Genomic DNA, 14,162 nt, shown 5'->3' on the forward strand with positions numbered 1-14,162 from the left:
GCACTTAATATTATAAATAAAATAAAAATATGTAACTTCAATTGGTGCCGTTAAAACTCCTTATATCGGTACGTGTGTTAGGAACGCCGTGGAAGGTAATCACGTTGAAAATATATAGACTCTTATTTTTAAACTACTTAATCATCTAATTAAAAACTATAACATTAGTCTCTTAAGAAGATGAGTCTATCTAGAATATTATTTCTACTTGGATTGTGATGAGCATTCTTGTCTTTTTATTGGATTTCGTCCAAGAGGAGAATTTTAAGCCACGATTTTTTTTTACATCTCATATAAAGATATCAGTAAGAAGATATAACAGAGAAGAACGGTTGCATATTCGTACCTCAAACCACTAGAAATTATTTTGATCGATTTTAATGGATTTAATAGATAATGGACTTAAATGTTTTTTAATAAACTTTATGAAATTGAGTCTTATTTTTTTTGTGCATTTTATGTCTTATCGTAGGAAAAGAATAATGAACCTACAGTTTCTATCTTGATTATTTTTATTAGAAAATCTTTAAAGTTAGACATTTTAATATTCATTTAAATAAATTTGTATAACTTTTGTTCTGTTCAAATTAGTTCTACTGTAGTATCTATAGTAGTGTAGCCCTACTATAATTGACATTCTTCACTACAACAGGGTAGCCTGTACCTACTATACTATATGAGCCATTATTTACTCCAACAGAGATCTACTATAAGTTAATTTTTTACTCCATTAAGAGCTTAGAACTTTTTTATTTTATATTCCGTACTAATTAAGAAAAATAAAGTAACGCTTTATGCATTTTATTCTGTTAAAATTAGTTCTACTATAGTATCTCTACTACTATAGTAGTGTAACCCCTTGCCATTCCTCATTCTGAGTGTAGTATAGACCTATTATACTATATGGGCCACTCATTACTCAAGCAGAGATCTACTATAGGTTAATTGTTTACTCTATTAAGAGCTTAAAACTTCATTATTTTGTATTCCATTCTAATCAAGAAAAATAACATAATATTTTATCCATTTTGTTCTGTTTAAATTAGTTCTACTACAAGTATAGTATTTATACTACTATAGCAGTGTAGATCTTTCCATAGTTGCCATTCTATACTCCAACAGAGTTTAGTTAGTATATGGGGCATTCTTTACTCCAACAGAGATCTACTATAGGTTAGTTCTTTACTCCATTAAGAGCTTAGAACTCTTTTACTTTATATTCCATACTAACTAAGAAAAATAAAGTAACTCTTTATCCATTTTACTTAAACTTAATACATCTATGTTAAAACATTTCTGTTTCGCATGCATTAAAAAGTGAAATATATTACAACATATTAAAAAACTTTTAACAAATAAAACATTATTTCACTTTCACTTTAAAATCCCAGAAAAAAAAAGCTGCGACACATTTATTTACGCTCATTTCAAACTTTACTTGGAGTCATTCACAAAACAGAAAAACAAAAAAAATATTTTAGTCCTTTTGCTAGTCTGATTCTGACAGTAAAGAATTTCAGTCACTGCCACTTTGTTGCAGTACATATATATTATACATACAATGGCGAGTAGTACATCAAAGGATATTTCCACGAAGGATGCTTTCAAAATAATATATACGCTTTTATGTCTATAGTCAGGGCCTATTCCAAAAACTATAAAGAAAAAAAATAAATAGGAAAAATTTATGTTTGCTGCAGTTGGCAAAATGACGTAATTTTTATACGGAAAAGCGGGTCAAAGTTTATTATAGCAACACATAAAACTATTAGCGTGACTTCTCAAAATATCACAAAAAAAAAAAAAAGAAACATCACTGAAACGTCAGCAACACTTCCAACAACAGTTTAATATGGCTTAAATGTTGCTCTGTCTCTATGCATTTTTTGTATGCAAACTTGAAACAAAACAAAAAGCGATGAAATAAAAAATTGTGCCAAATCCGTCGACCGACAAAGTTTACCATATTACCTTGAACCATAAATTTCATAATATATATATAAAAAATAAATATAAACGAAAAAATATATATCTAAATACCTAAACAGAAATGAAAACTTCACATGTTGCGAATTTTTCATACACACCAACCAACCAACGCTACGTGGAAACTCTCTTAACTACTGAACTGGCAAAACATTATTACCTGCAAGGGAATACCGTAGTGGGTAGAGTGGATATGTGGGCAGAACACTGAAAAACTACTTCTACTACTTACATAGTAGTAGCAAGTAGCAAGTAGCAAAGTATATGCAAAGTAGCACACTGTGATATATGAGCTCGGAAACAAAAACTAAAACCATTGACTTTATGAGCCGAGTGTTGGTGGTGGTCTTCTTGCGGCAAAAAATTCGTCTAATTAAAAATGCCAAAAAGTCGCCATGCGAACTAAGCCAAACTCCATAGTATTAGTCACTATGATAAGGCTTATGATGACGACGGCTGTTGCTTACGTTGAAGCACATGAAGTTGTCATGTGTTGCGTTCTTCCACATAATTTTATTTTATTTTTTTTTTTGTTTTTTTTTCCATTTTTTGTGTGTTATTTTGAACTCAGTATGAACTAGAATGGCCTCACCTTTAGGCCGAATTGGTACTACGTTGCGTATGAATGAGCATTTTAGTGCGGTCATGCATTGCTCGCAACTCACCTGCCAACTTCTCTAACGCACTCATGGGCCCACATATTTCCCAAATACAAAAAAAAAAAAAAATTCTAGGTTTTTGAGTTGCTAAAGGAATTATGCAAATAAGTATTGTTATGTGAAGTACTAAATGTATCTTTGGAACGCAGTAGCAACTGTGCTACAACCAACATTATTAACAATTTAAATTTAAATTAAGCAATTCGGTTTATTTGTTTATGTCTCGTCACCATAAAAATATTTAATTCACGCGTGTGAATTGCAAATTTAAAATCGTGTCGTTTTATTCAAAAAAAAAAAAGTGAATTTCAATGTTTGTTTGTTTTAATAAACAATATAATAACAATATTAAACAACACTCAGGGCACACGAATTCTTATGAACATTGCTCTGTTCCTAAGTAATTAAAACTATTTTGGCATTTAAACACCAAAAATAAATCTCGACTTACGTGCGGGGGTTGCAACATAAATTCTTGTCAAGTTGTCAGTGGTCAATTGTTGACAATAAAACGAATACAAATCGTTTCGTGGCTTTGTTTGGGTTCATTTGAATTTGAATTTAAATTTGTATTTAATTTAATTTAATTTACTTTTATTTTATTTATTTATGCATTCATGTAGTTTTTAGTTCGAAGCTTAAAACCAAGACTATTGCATTCATTTATTATACAACTTGATATGACCAAAGAATTTCAATAAGTAAAAATAGTTTATTTAAACTTGATTAAAAGATTGATTGAATATTTTAAAAGTTTAATGTAGAGCACATAAATTTTGTTAACTGAAATCGAATTATATAATTCAACAAATCGAATAAATTTCAGAGTTATATAAGATGTGGTTTTATCAAAACAATAACAAGAAGATTGGTTAGCTACAGGGTATTTTTAAGCAATTTCAGTTTTATTTTAATTAGCTTATTTTCAATACAATGGTAAGAATACAGTCAAGCCTCTCTATAGCGAATCTCCATATAACGAATTCCTTTCTATAACGAAGTTTTATAGCGATCTCCATAGCGATCTTCTTTACAACGAAAACCTCTCTATAACGAAGACATTTCTATAATGAAGTTTTTCATATATATATTCATATATATTTTTTTAAATATTTGAACTTCTTCATAGCGATCCTCTCTATAACGAAGACCTCTCTATAATAAAGACATCTCTATAACGAAGTTTTTCATATATATATTCATATATATTTTCAAATATTTGAACTTCTCCATAGCGATCCTCTCTATAACGAAAACCTCTTTATAACAAAGACCTCTCTATAACGAAGACCTCTCTATAACGAAGTTATTTGTAGATACCAACGATTTCATTATAGAGAGGTTTGACTGTATTTATTTAATAACAAAATTACACATAATTTATCATTAATAACAATTTTGCATAATTTGTATAAGATATCTTTGTTAATTATAAACAATATGGGAGCTGAACACAGGTTAAGTAAACCCGCACACGTATTACCTAATATCTATTAAGTACAATTCAGCAATAGTCATAAATTAACAAATAGTTAAGATTGTACCAATAAAGGATATTTAAAAAAAAAATTATAAACAATATACATAGTATAACACAGCTTAACTTTTATATTTATAAGACTTTGAATAAAGATATATCCAGTTCATGGTCTTAACTGATTTTTTAAGTGAAATAGGTATATCATTCAGTATGAATGTGTAATAGTACAACTTTACTTCTACATTTATCAAAATCGTAGCACTGACTTAATTTGATGTCCAGTGATATATACGTTATCATTGAGTATAAATTTAATAAAGTACAGCTAAACTTTTTCATTTAGGCAATTATTAAACCTGATTCGATTTGTTAGCATTATTCTAGTGATATATAACATTGCATATAATGATAAATTCATTATTAGTTGAGTACAATTTTAACAGAATATAGCTTAACTTTTATATTTAAAAGACTATAATACAAGGTTCTGTAGTTCATGGTCTTGAACAGTCGTAGCATTATTTAAACAATATATATCATTGAGTATAAATTTATTATAGTACAACTTAACTTCTACATTCATCAAAATCGTGGAACTGACTTAATTTGATCTCACTATTTCAGAGACATATGTCATTGAGTATAAATTTAGTAAAATACTGCTTAACTTTTATATTAAGTTAAACATTTATATTTAATAACATATATAAGATTTAGTAAATTTATTTAAGTAAGCAGAATCTATTTTATATTGAAACTATGTGAGCCAGTGCACTTGAGCACTTTTACACTTTCATAACTTGAGATATTTTCAAAACCCCTCTTTACGCCTTGACTGCATTATTATTTATCATTTTATCAGACTAAGCAATAATTGACATCAGATCTGCATACCTCCCCGAGGAGCCTGTAATCATTCTAAGATTAGATAACGCGGTATTGGTAAGTATGTCAGTTTTCGCAAATAAATTCAAGGCTCTATCCTTTATGTATTTTTTGATCAGTTCAATCTTGAAGTTCATGTGGATGTCATTCGTCCTAATGTACCATGGTACCTTGAAAATTTTTCTCAAAGCCTAGCTTTGTGCAATTTCTAGCTGGCGAATAGTAGTGTTTAAGGCTTTGCTAAACGCTACACAATCATATAGAAGTGACGGACGAATTATTTGGTTATATATCAGCTTCCTCTTCTTAGATTCTTTTCAGTTGAACATATTTAAGCCAAGTGAATCGTTTGTCCACCGTGATACCAAGATATTTAACGCTATCCTCTTAGTTTTGTGTTTTCTTTGCTATTCGAACCCTTCTAAATTTAAAAAAAAAATATCTTCTTTTTCATTACAAGAAAGCTTAGCTTTTTCGGCAAAACTAATTAAACTTTAATAAATTTATTTTATAATAATATAGTTGTAATATTAATATACAAATAATGTGCATATATATAAATTTTAATAAAATTTTAAAATAAAATAATTAAGAGGGGTTTTGAATAACAAAGAAAGAAATAAAGGACAAACACAAAAATTTATTTTAATTTTATTGAAGTTTGGCTGACCATACAACGCTGTTTCGAGTATTTCCAAGTACTCTTCATCAGTGGTCTTTGGAAATAATCGAATTTTATTTAATTAGTTTATAGTCCGTATATAATTTGTTTGGACTGCAAGTGCCAGGCTTAGAACTCGTGCCTGTCAAATTAGAAGCGATGACTAATCGTGTTTATCCACAAGAAGCCAAGGCTGCATAAACTTTCAATGCTCAAGTTTCAGGTTTTATTCTAAATTTTAATAAAGCTTCTTTGTCACCATACAAAGAAAGTCTACCTTTACAGCAACATGAATACTTTATTCTAAAATAATTAATAAATAAAATTCTTTCTATATTAATGTGGCAAACTATCTATTAACTAATTAAACATTTATATTATATAGCATATATAGTGTTTTAAGTAAGCAAAAAATATTTCCCACAATATTTATAAAAAATATTAATTTAATAATTTATTTCTCAAGATTATTTTTCTCATAGCTTTTGCCATCTCATTAGAAACTACAATAAACGCTATGCAATTCCTCGTCAGACAATAACTTCATCGAAGATGAATGAATAAATGTACTTCTAATAGATTCAAACTCAATTGATGCTGAAATTGAATACATCTGATAAATAAAAACATTTCATGTAAACATGCATAATTTAATTAGTTGTTAAAGTACATTCCTAAAACTAACTTCCTCTTAACAACAAAATATGCACTTGTCACATGAAAAAAAATTAAAGTTCCACAACTGATAGAAATAATTAACGATTGACATAGTAGCAATATATGTGCTAATGCATATTGCTTCAATTGAATGTATTGCCAACAATGGAAACCACTGAACTAGTTAAAATATCATTGAACAGAGTCGCAACTGAATACACAAGTCGCTACCGCATGCCACATGCTACCTCACATTGTTACTTACTCGAGGCACGCTCCAAACAGTCTATGTTTCTAGCCACAAATATGCAAACATCTTACCAAATTAAAAATAAACAAACCATGCACATGACAGATACAAGATACAAGATACTTTCGTTACTCTCATTACACACGTCAAAGCTAATGAGTTGCGTAGCTTTGAATATGAAGTTCGTAATGACAAAAACAGTAATTATTGAAGAAAAAAAATTTTTCAATTCATAATTATTATCACAATTATTTAATAATAATTGTATCTATAAGAAAAATTATAAAATTGTAAAATTGTAAAATTGTAAAAATGTAAAAATGTTAACAGTGGTGGCGACATGCAAGTGCAGTTTTGTGTTCCGCCATAAGTTGATTAAGTTGCATTTATTTTTTAACTGAAACTGCAATTTGTTCATTAACAATTGAAACTAATAATTATAACTATTTAAATAAGTATAATTATTAATATTTAATAAATATATTTGCGTATGTTTACATTTTTTCAGCTCGACTGCTCTACTCAATCGCTCTACTCAGAAGGAAAGAAATTTGAATTATTCCCACAGAGATGCGAAGAGATAGTATTTCATAGTGACAGCGTGAAAATTGTACAACAACAACACAACAACAACATTTTGCACAAACATACGTTTCATTTGAGATACAGATTGAGATAGTCACTCACATAGATACAAATTTAGATACGTCGCGCTTAGCGTAAGTCATGCAGGTGAATTATTACTTACCTTTTTTTTTGTTGTTGTACTTTTTCAGCTTTTCGTTTTTCGTCTAAAACTCAGGGATTAACATTAACGTTAAGGTTTGCTCATTTAACATTGTTAACAATAAAATTCAATGAATAAAAAACAAAACAAAATATTTTGAATCAATTTAACGATCGCATTTACTGAGTATCGCGCGGTCTCAGTGTGCAGTTTTACTTCGTTAGCGGAACAGATCGTTTGAAACTACTTCAATTTTTGCAAATAAAAATTATATAAAATAATTAAAAATAAAAAAAAATTAAGTTTTAATTGATAAATAATATAGTGGGAAATAAATACTTAACGTATTTTTAAAGACAAGAAAAAAGCTAATATTTCATAAAAATAGTTGTGTAATTTCACTTTTAAATGTGATGTAAAATATGGAATAGGCCTCTTTTGAATTAAAGTATAAAAAAAAAATATATAAAAAAATTTTAAAATTAATATTCAGTTAATTGTTTAAATAAATATATAGTGTTACACCAAGAAAAAAATATTTTTTATTCACATATTTGAAAAAAATATATAAATTTATGTAATTAAATTTAATAAAAACAAAGATTAGTGAAATTTGAATAAATTTTATAATAATAAAAATATGTTTTAATTTTTTAACAATGCTAAAAATAATTTTTCAAATACATATTTCCATCATGCTACATTTATAAATTATTTTTTTCTGAATAAACTGTATTTATACAGTTATAACCAACATTTTTGAAGTAACAAAAAAAAAATAAATAATATAAAATAAATATTATAATTTAATATTATGAAATTAATTGTTTAAATAAATATGTAATGTTACAGCAAGAAAAAAATATATTTTATTTACATATTTACAAAAAATATATGTGTTAATGTGATTAAAATTACTAAAAATAAATATCAGTGAAATTTAAATAAATTTTGTAATATTAAAAATATATTTTAATTTTTAATGTAAAAAGTAATTTCTGAAATATATAGTTCTAACATGGAATTTTTTTAAAATATTTTTGTCTATATAAACAACATTCTTGAAGTGACAAAAAACATAAAAATAAGTTTAATTTAAATTTATTAATTTAATAAATAAATTTAATATATTTATAAATTTTATATAATTAGATTTCAGTTCCCAAAATGATTTTATCTTGAAATATAACTATCTAACATACAATTTTTATAAATTAATTTATTTTAAATAAACTATATATACAACATTTTAAAAGAGAAATAAAATGGAACTATAATTTTACTTAAAATTAAAATAAAATAAAAAAATTTGCTTATAATATTTAAGTAATAGTGAAGAACAAAAATAATTTTTAAAATTTTCTAAAATAAATTTTTTTAAATTAATTCAATCTTAATGAAATTCACATCTATAATTTTTAAAGTTAGAAATTCAATTAAATTGTAATTAAAAATTACAAAAACAAATCATAGTTTTTTAATAAAACTAAAAATAAATTTTTTAATTATTATTACATATAATATATTATTCCACTGTTGTATAGGCGGTGTTGTTGTAGTTACAGCTTGATTACCTGCTGTATAAATATAAATAAATAAAATTAAATAAATAAAGGAAAATTTAATTTAAAAAAAACATCCAATATAAAAAATCATTCATAATTTTTTAAATTTATCTTTAAATTCAACTTTACAAATCCGATTTTTATAAATTAATTTATACTAAAGAAGCTTTATTTTTAATAAGTAAATAACTATAATTTTTTTATGTGTTAATTATAAATGCATTCTTAAAGTGATTTAAAAATTTAAAAAATATGTAATTTAAATTTTAAACTTAATATTATAAATGAAGTTTTAAATGTGTTAAGTGATGTGAGTTAATGCGTTATTACAAAATATTATATTTAAATGTATTATTTTTGGTTATAATTATAAACAATTATTCTTCAATTATAAACAATATTCTTACAAATTTTTAAAGAAACAAATAATAAAAAATAATTTAAATTCAATTAATCGAAGAAATTGTAAATAATGATATTAAATATTAAAAATATTTTTTTTAATTAGAAGAGCGTATAAATTAGTTGCAGATTTGTTTTTTTAAGTTTAATTAAATAATTTATTTTGTTAAAGAATCAGATTCATTTAGTTGATATTAAACTAGTGTAATGAATTTAAATAATTAACCATTAATAATGTGAGAATTAATAATCAGTATTATTAAATTAATAATTTAAAAACTTATTAAAATATTATATATTTAATAATAACTATAATATTTTTTTATTATATTGTAGAAACAATATCTTTTTAAAAGATTTAATATAAAATTAAAAAAAAATTTATAATTTATTAAATTGTTTCAAAATGTTCTTAAAAATTTTTTAATTTATTTTATTTTATTTTAAGATATTAATTGCATAATTTTGTTTAAAGATAGTCAAAACAAAACTGTGATTTTTACATGCTTAAAATAATTTAAATAATAAAGAAATAGATAAATAATGAAATAGATTCAAAATAATTTACATTAAATGTTATTAATAATACAAAATGAATTTTATAAAAATTTAACAGATTAGAAATATTTATTTTTTTATAATCATATATATTTGTTTTATATATGAACTAAGACTGTAAAAATTAAAGTGCGCCAATCAGCAATGTTGCAGCGGAAATATATCAATTTTCTACATATTTCGAACTTGATTAAATATAATTTTAAATTAAAAACTTATTAGGTCAATCACAATATTAGTGAAGTAACAAAAATTGTGAAATTGTGTCATAAAAATAAAATTGTGTAGTAAATCTATGCACTTAATTAATAAACATGGCAACGCATCATCGATTCGGGCCAAACTTAAAAATAATCTTTATTTTATTTATTATTCAATACTTGAACGTGAACTGCAGTGAGTATTATTTAAAATAAAATTATATATCTTACATTTCAAAATATTTATAAGGTACTATTATATTCTGTTTATTTGTCTTATATTCATGTGCACTGGGACTTTGCTTTATATCGAATATATTTTAAAAAAAATGTTTAGCAGTCATTGTTATATATACCTTATCGTATATAGTTTTTATTATGTAGAGGCTTTTAAAATGAATCAATAACCATCTTTTTCATATACTTGCTCCTATTTTATCCACTCCTTTGGCATAGATTCTTGATTTAATCCTAATGTGTTGAGCCTACTTGATAGTATTCTATAATATTCGTTCAAACTCTCAGTACTTTACTGATTCTAACAATAACATTTTCCTTTACTTTTATTTGTTTTGAGGCTTCTAAGGTAATTTATAGATTGCATATTGGTTGCATCTATGTCTTCGATTTATAATCATACGAAAGGAGAATATATAAGCATGTGGATATCTGAGGTATTAAGATTAAGATAAAAATTAGCAATGTAAAAGCAAATTCAAAAATGTATATATATTAAAAATTTTTATAAATAAAATTAGTATTGAACAAAAACTCATCACCTTCGGTTGATTTTCTTTTCTCCCCACCATCAGTAAGGTAAAAATAATCTATAATACGATCCACTAAAAGAGATAACTTAAAAATTTGAGTATTTTTAAGTTGTGCTCTTCATCAGGTATCTTATTGATTGCATACATTCTAACTCTTCGGTTTATAATCATATGAAAGGAGAAGTTTAGGATATCTGCTTTTATATGTTCCTTCTATTAAAGAGTTATTCTGCGTCTCAAGTATGGAGAGTGGTTCGTTTTAATCCACCTTATTGTAAAACTTTAATACTTCGGAGTGAATACATTAAAAAAGTTTTAAATACAAGTTAAACTACAAAAAACTAATAAAGCTTAATTAAAAATAATGATTATTTAGTAAGCATTATATCTCTCTACGTCTCTGCCTAACTACATCGATGTATGCCGAAGTGTATTTAATTTATAAGAATAGCACTAAACGATATTCAGCAATAATAAATTAAACTAATGAAATTGAAAAAAAATTAATTGAAGTAACTACAACTTTTTGCTCCATTGCAAGTCATTTTATTAAATAATAATTATTTATAATTTATTTAAAAAAATATGTACACGCACTTTAAAGAAAAAAATTAACTTCAGTTGTGTGTTCATTAAATGTTATTGTAATATCTTCCCCTTAGGGGAAGGGTCTGCTCATATAATGACAAAATTCAAGAAAATGTTAAGGTCAGTACATAATGATTTAATTTTTTTGTAAATTATTAAAAGTTAGTAATCATTCGCAATACATTAGTTTTATGATAGACTGCAAAGTACCATTACTTTTACTAAGAAAATAAATTTTATTAAGAAGAAGAAAATATCATTTACATATACAGGTCTTAAAAGTAGATTACAATGATCAGATACTACATCCTACATCCTTAACTTGCTAGAACTACTGTAAGTACTTTATTTTCTAACACACATCTTAACTATATTCTTTACTCTTTACCGAAATAATAACACAAACAGTTAAAAAATAAAAAAAATGAGTAAAATAATTTATAAATAAATTTTATAAATAAAAATATTTTTGTTTTAGATATCCATTTAATTTTTTTTTTTAAACAATTTTTGTTAAGGTAGATACTTACTACTTATCTCATGTTCATAAACAAATTCAAAACCTTAGATATTTAGTATGTACATAATATTATTTATTGGCAAGTGCCTAATAATTAAGCAATAAATTACAAGGCCCTTAAATGAAATCATTTTGAGAACACTATGAACTAAATGAAGATGAAACTACAAGTGGCGGATTCACTTTTTAGAACAACTTGTTATATCCATAGAATTATCTATTCATTAATAAATATATACTTTTGCATAGAATCAAATGACCTCAACAACCGCCACTGTTTATAATTGTTTATTTTAATGTTTTCGAATTATTACGAAAATTGTTTATATTGAATAATCATTAAATCACGCAAACATTTAATATGAGAAGATCGTTAAATTATTGTTTGCTTGTTAAATTATTCCGATTTGAAAACGTGCACCTATGTAAACTATTGTTTTAAGATATTTATATATAATAACAGAAAATATTTTCAGACTGAAAGTTTTTAATAATCAAATAAGTTAAAAAAAAATAAATTCGGAAAATTTATAATTTTAATAAATAATTAAAGATATTTTCTAATTAATCATTACTAATTGTATATATAAAACAAATAAGTTGTTGATCTAACATATACAATAGAAGAAACCTCTTTTTAAAAATCCCTTTCAATCTTTCAAAGTAACACCACTAGACGTGTACCGAATTTTTATGGCTCTTCGATTGATATTTTCAAAAAGTCAAGGCCCACATACAAAAGAATATTGTCTAAATCTCCCCAACTACAACTTTTGATAATGCAGAGATAATTTTTATCTTTGTTCTAATATTCCAATGGGACTCTCTACCACTAAATAGAAGTAAACCGATCTAAGTGGAACTCCTAAAACTAGGAACTAAATCCGGAAGATGTATAGTATATTATGGTCAATTAGGTCGAATCTGCAGAGTACCGTATTATTTTTCATGCCCAAGTAAGAGCCATCCGTGACGTAGCTAAAATAGTAAGAGTTATGAAAGAAGACACCCACATACGAACGAATATTGTCTCTAAATCTCCCCAACTACAACTTTTGGTAATGCAGACATAATTCTAATCTCTGTTCTAATATTCCAATGGGATTCTCTACCACTAAATAGAAGTAAATCGATCTAAATAGACCTCTCAAAATTAGGAACTAAATCCGGAAGATGTATAGTATATTCTCTATATATATTAGGTCTAATCTGCAGAGTACCGTATTGTTTTTCATCCGTGACGTAGCTAAAATAGTAAAGTATGATTTGATATTATATACCGGTATCAATACTTTTCCGAATATGAAAGCTGCGATAAATACAATCAAAAATTTGAACAAGATCAAGAGTAGTATTGTGTTGTCGTTGATTTCTTAATTATGTAAGTGCAGCAAACAACATTTATTTAATCTGGGTTCTAAGTCACACTACCATCTCGGCAAGCTCTAGGTTTGAGGAACTACCCAAGTACGACATAACTAATATTCTGCTTAATTTAACAAGTAATCTGCTTACATCCATATTTACAGGGCATTGTTTAATAAGTACACCAACGATAACATTGGTGCCCCCAGTAGGGGTTTTTGTATAAGTAGCTAGGATGAGAGCATTGCGGAGATTATAGAAAATTTATTAGGTCACATCCCGGCTCTCTCTCCAGACGAAATTAACTCTTTCTTTGAAAAACTGGTAGCACTACATAAAGTTGACCTTATTTGTTACTCAAACCTGGTGGGTGAACAGATATGAGTGATATTAAGCATACGAGTAATATTTCCAATGTTACACATCAGGCGCCACACCTTAGACTTTCTAGCTTGGAACTACAATACTAATAAAAGTAAAAAGTATTTTTAAAACAATAAATAGAAAAGCTATGTTTATTAAGTACATTCCGAGGAAAAAAATTAACTTGGGTATTGCCCTTTAAACATCAGGTAAAACCACTTATTCAGATTTCATTGTCCCATATATTCTTGATTTTGTTGCTCTATAAAATAGGTACTATATTATCTCTTTTTCTCTCATATTAAACCAAAATAATTCGTAAGAAGTGACTTAAAACTATACTCATCAGCTTCTGATAACTATGTTTTCAAGTCGTGACATAGTGTCGGGCAAAATACACTCTATATTATATATATATAGCCTATTGTACTTTAACCGTCGTTATGATTTTACTATTTTGTGCCCTGGTTTGTGACATCTTAAAATATATAATTATAAAAAAAATTTAAATATTAAAATTTTTGGT

Source organism: Teleopsis dalmanni, chromosome 2 (genome assembly GCF_002237135.1).
Source record: "Teleopsis dalmanni isolate 2A chromosome 2, ASM223713v2, whole genome shotgun sequence".
Taxonomy (NCBI): domain Eukaryota; kingdom Metazoa; phylum Arthropoda; class Insecta; order Diptera; family Diopsidae; genus Teleopsis; species Teleopsis dalmanni.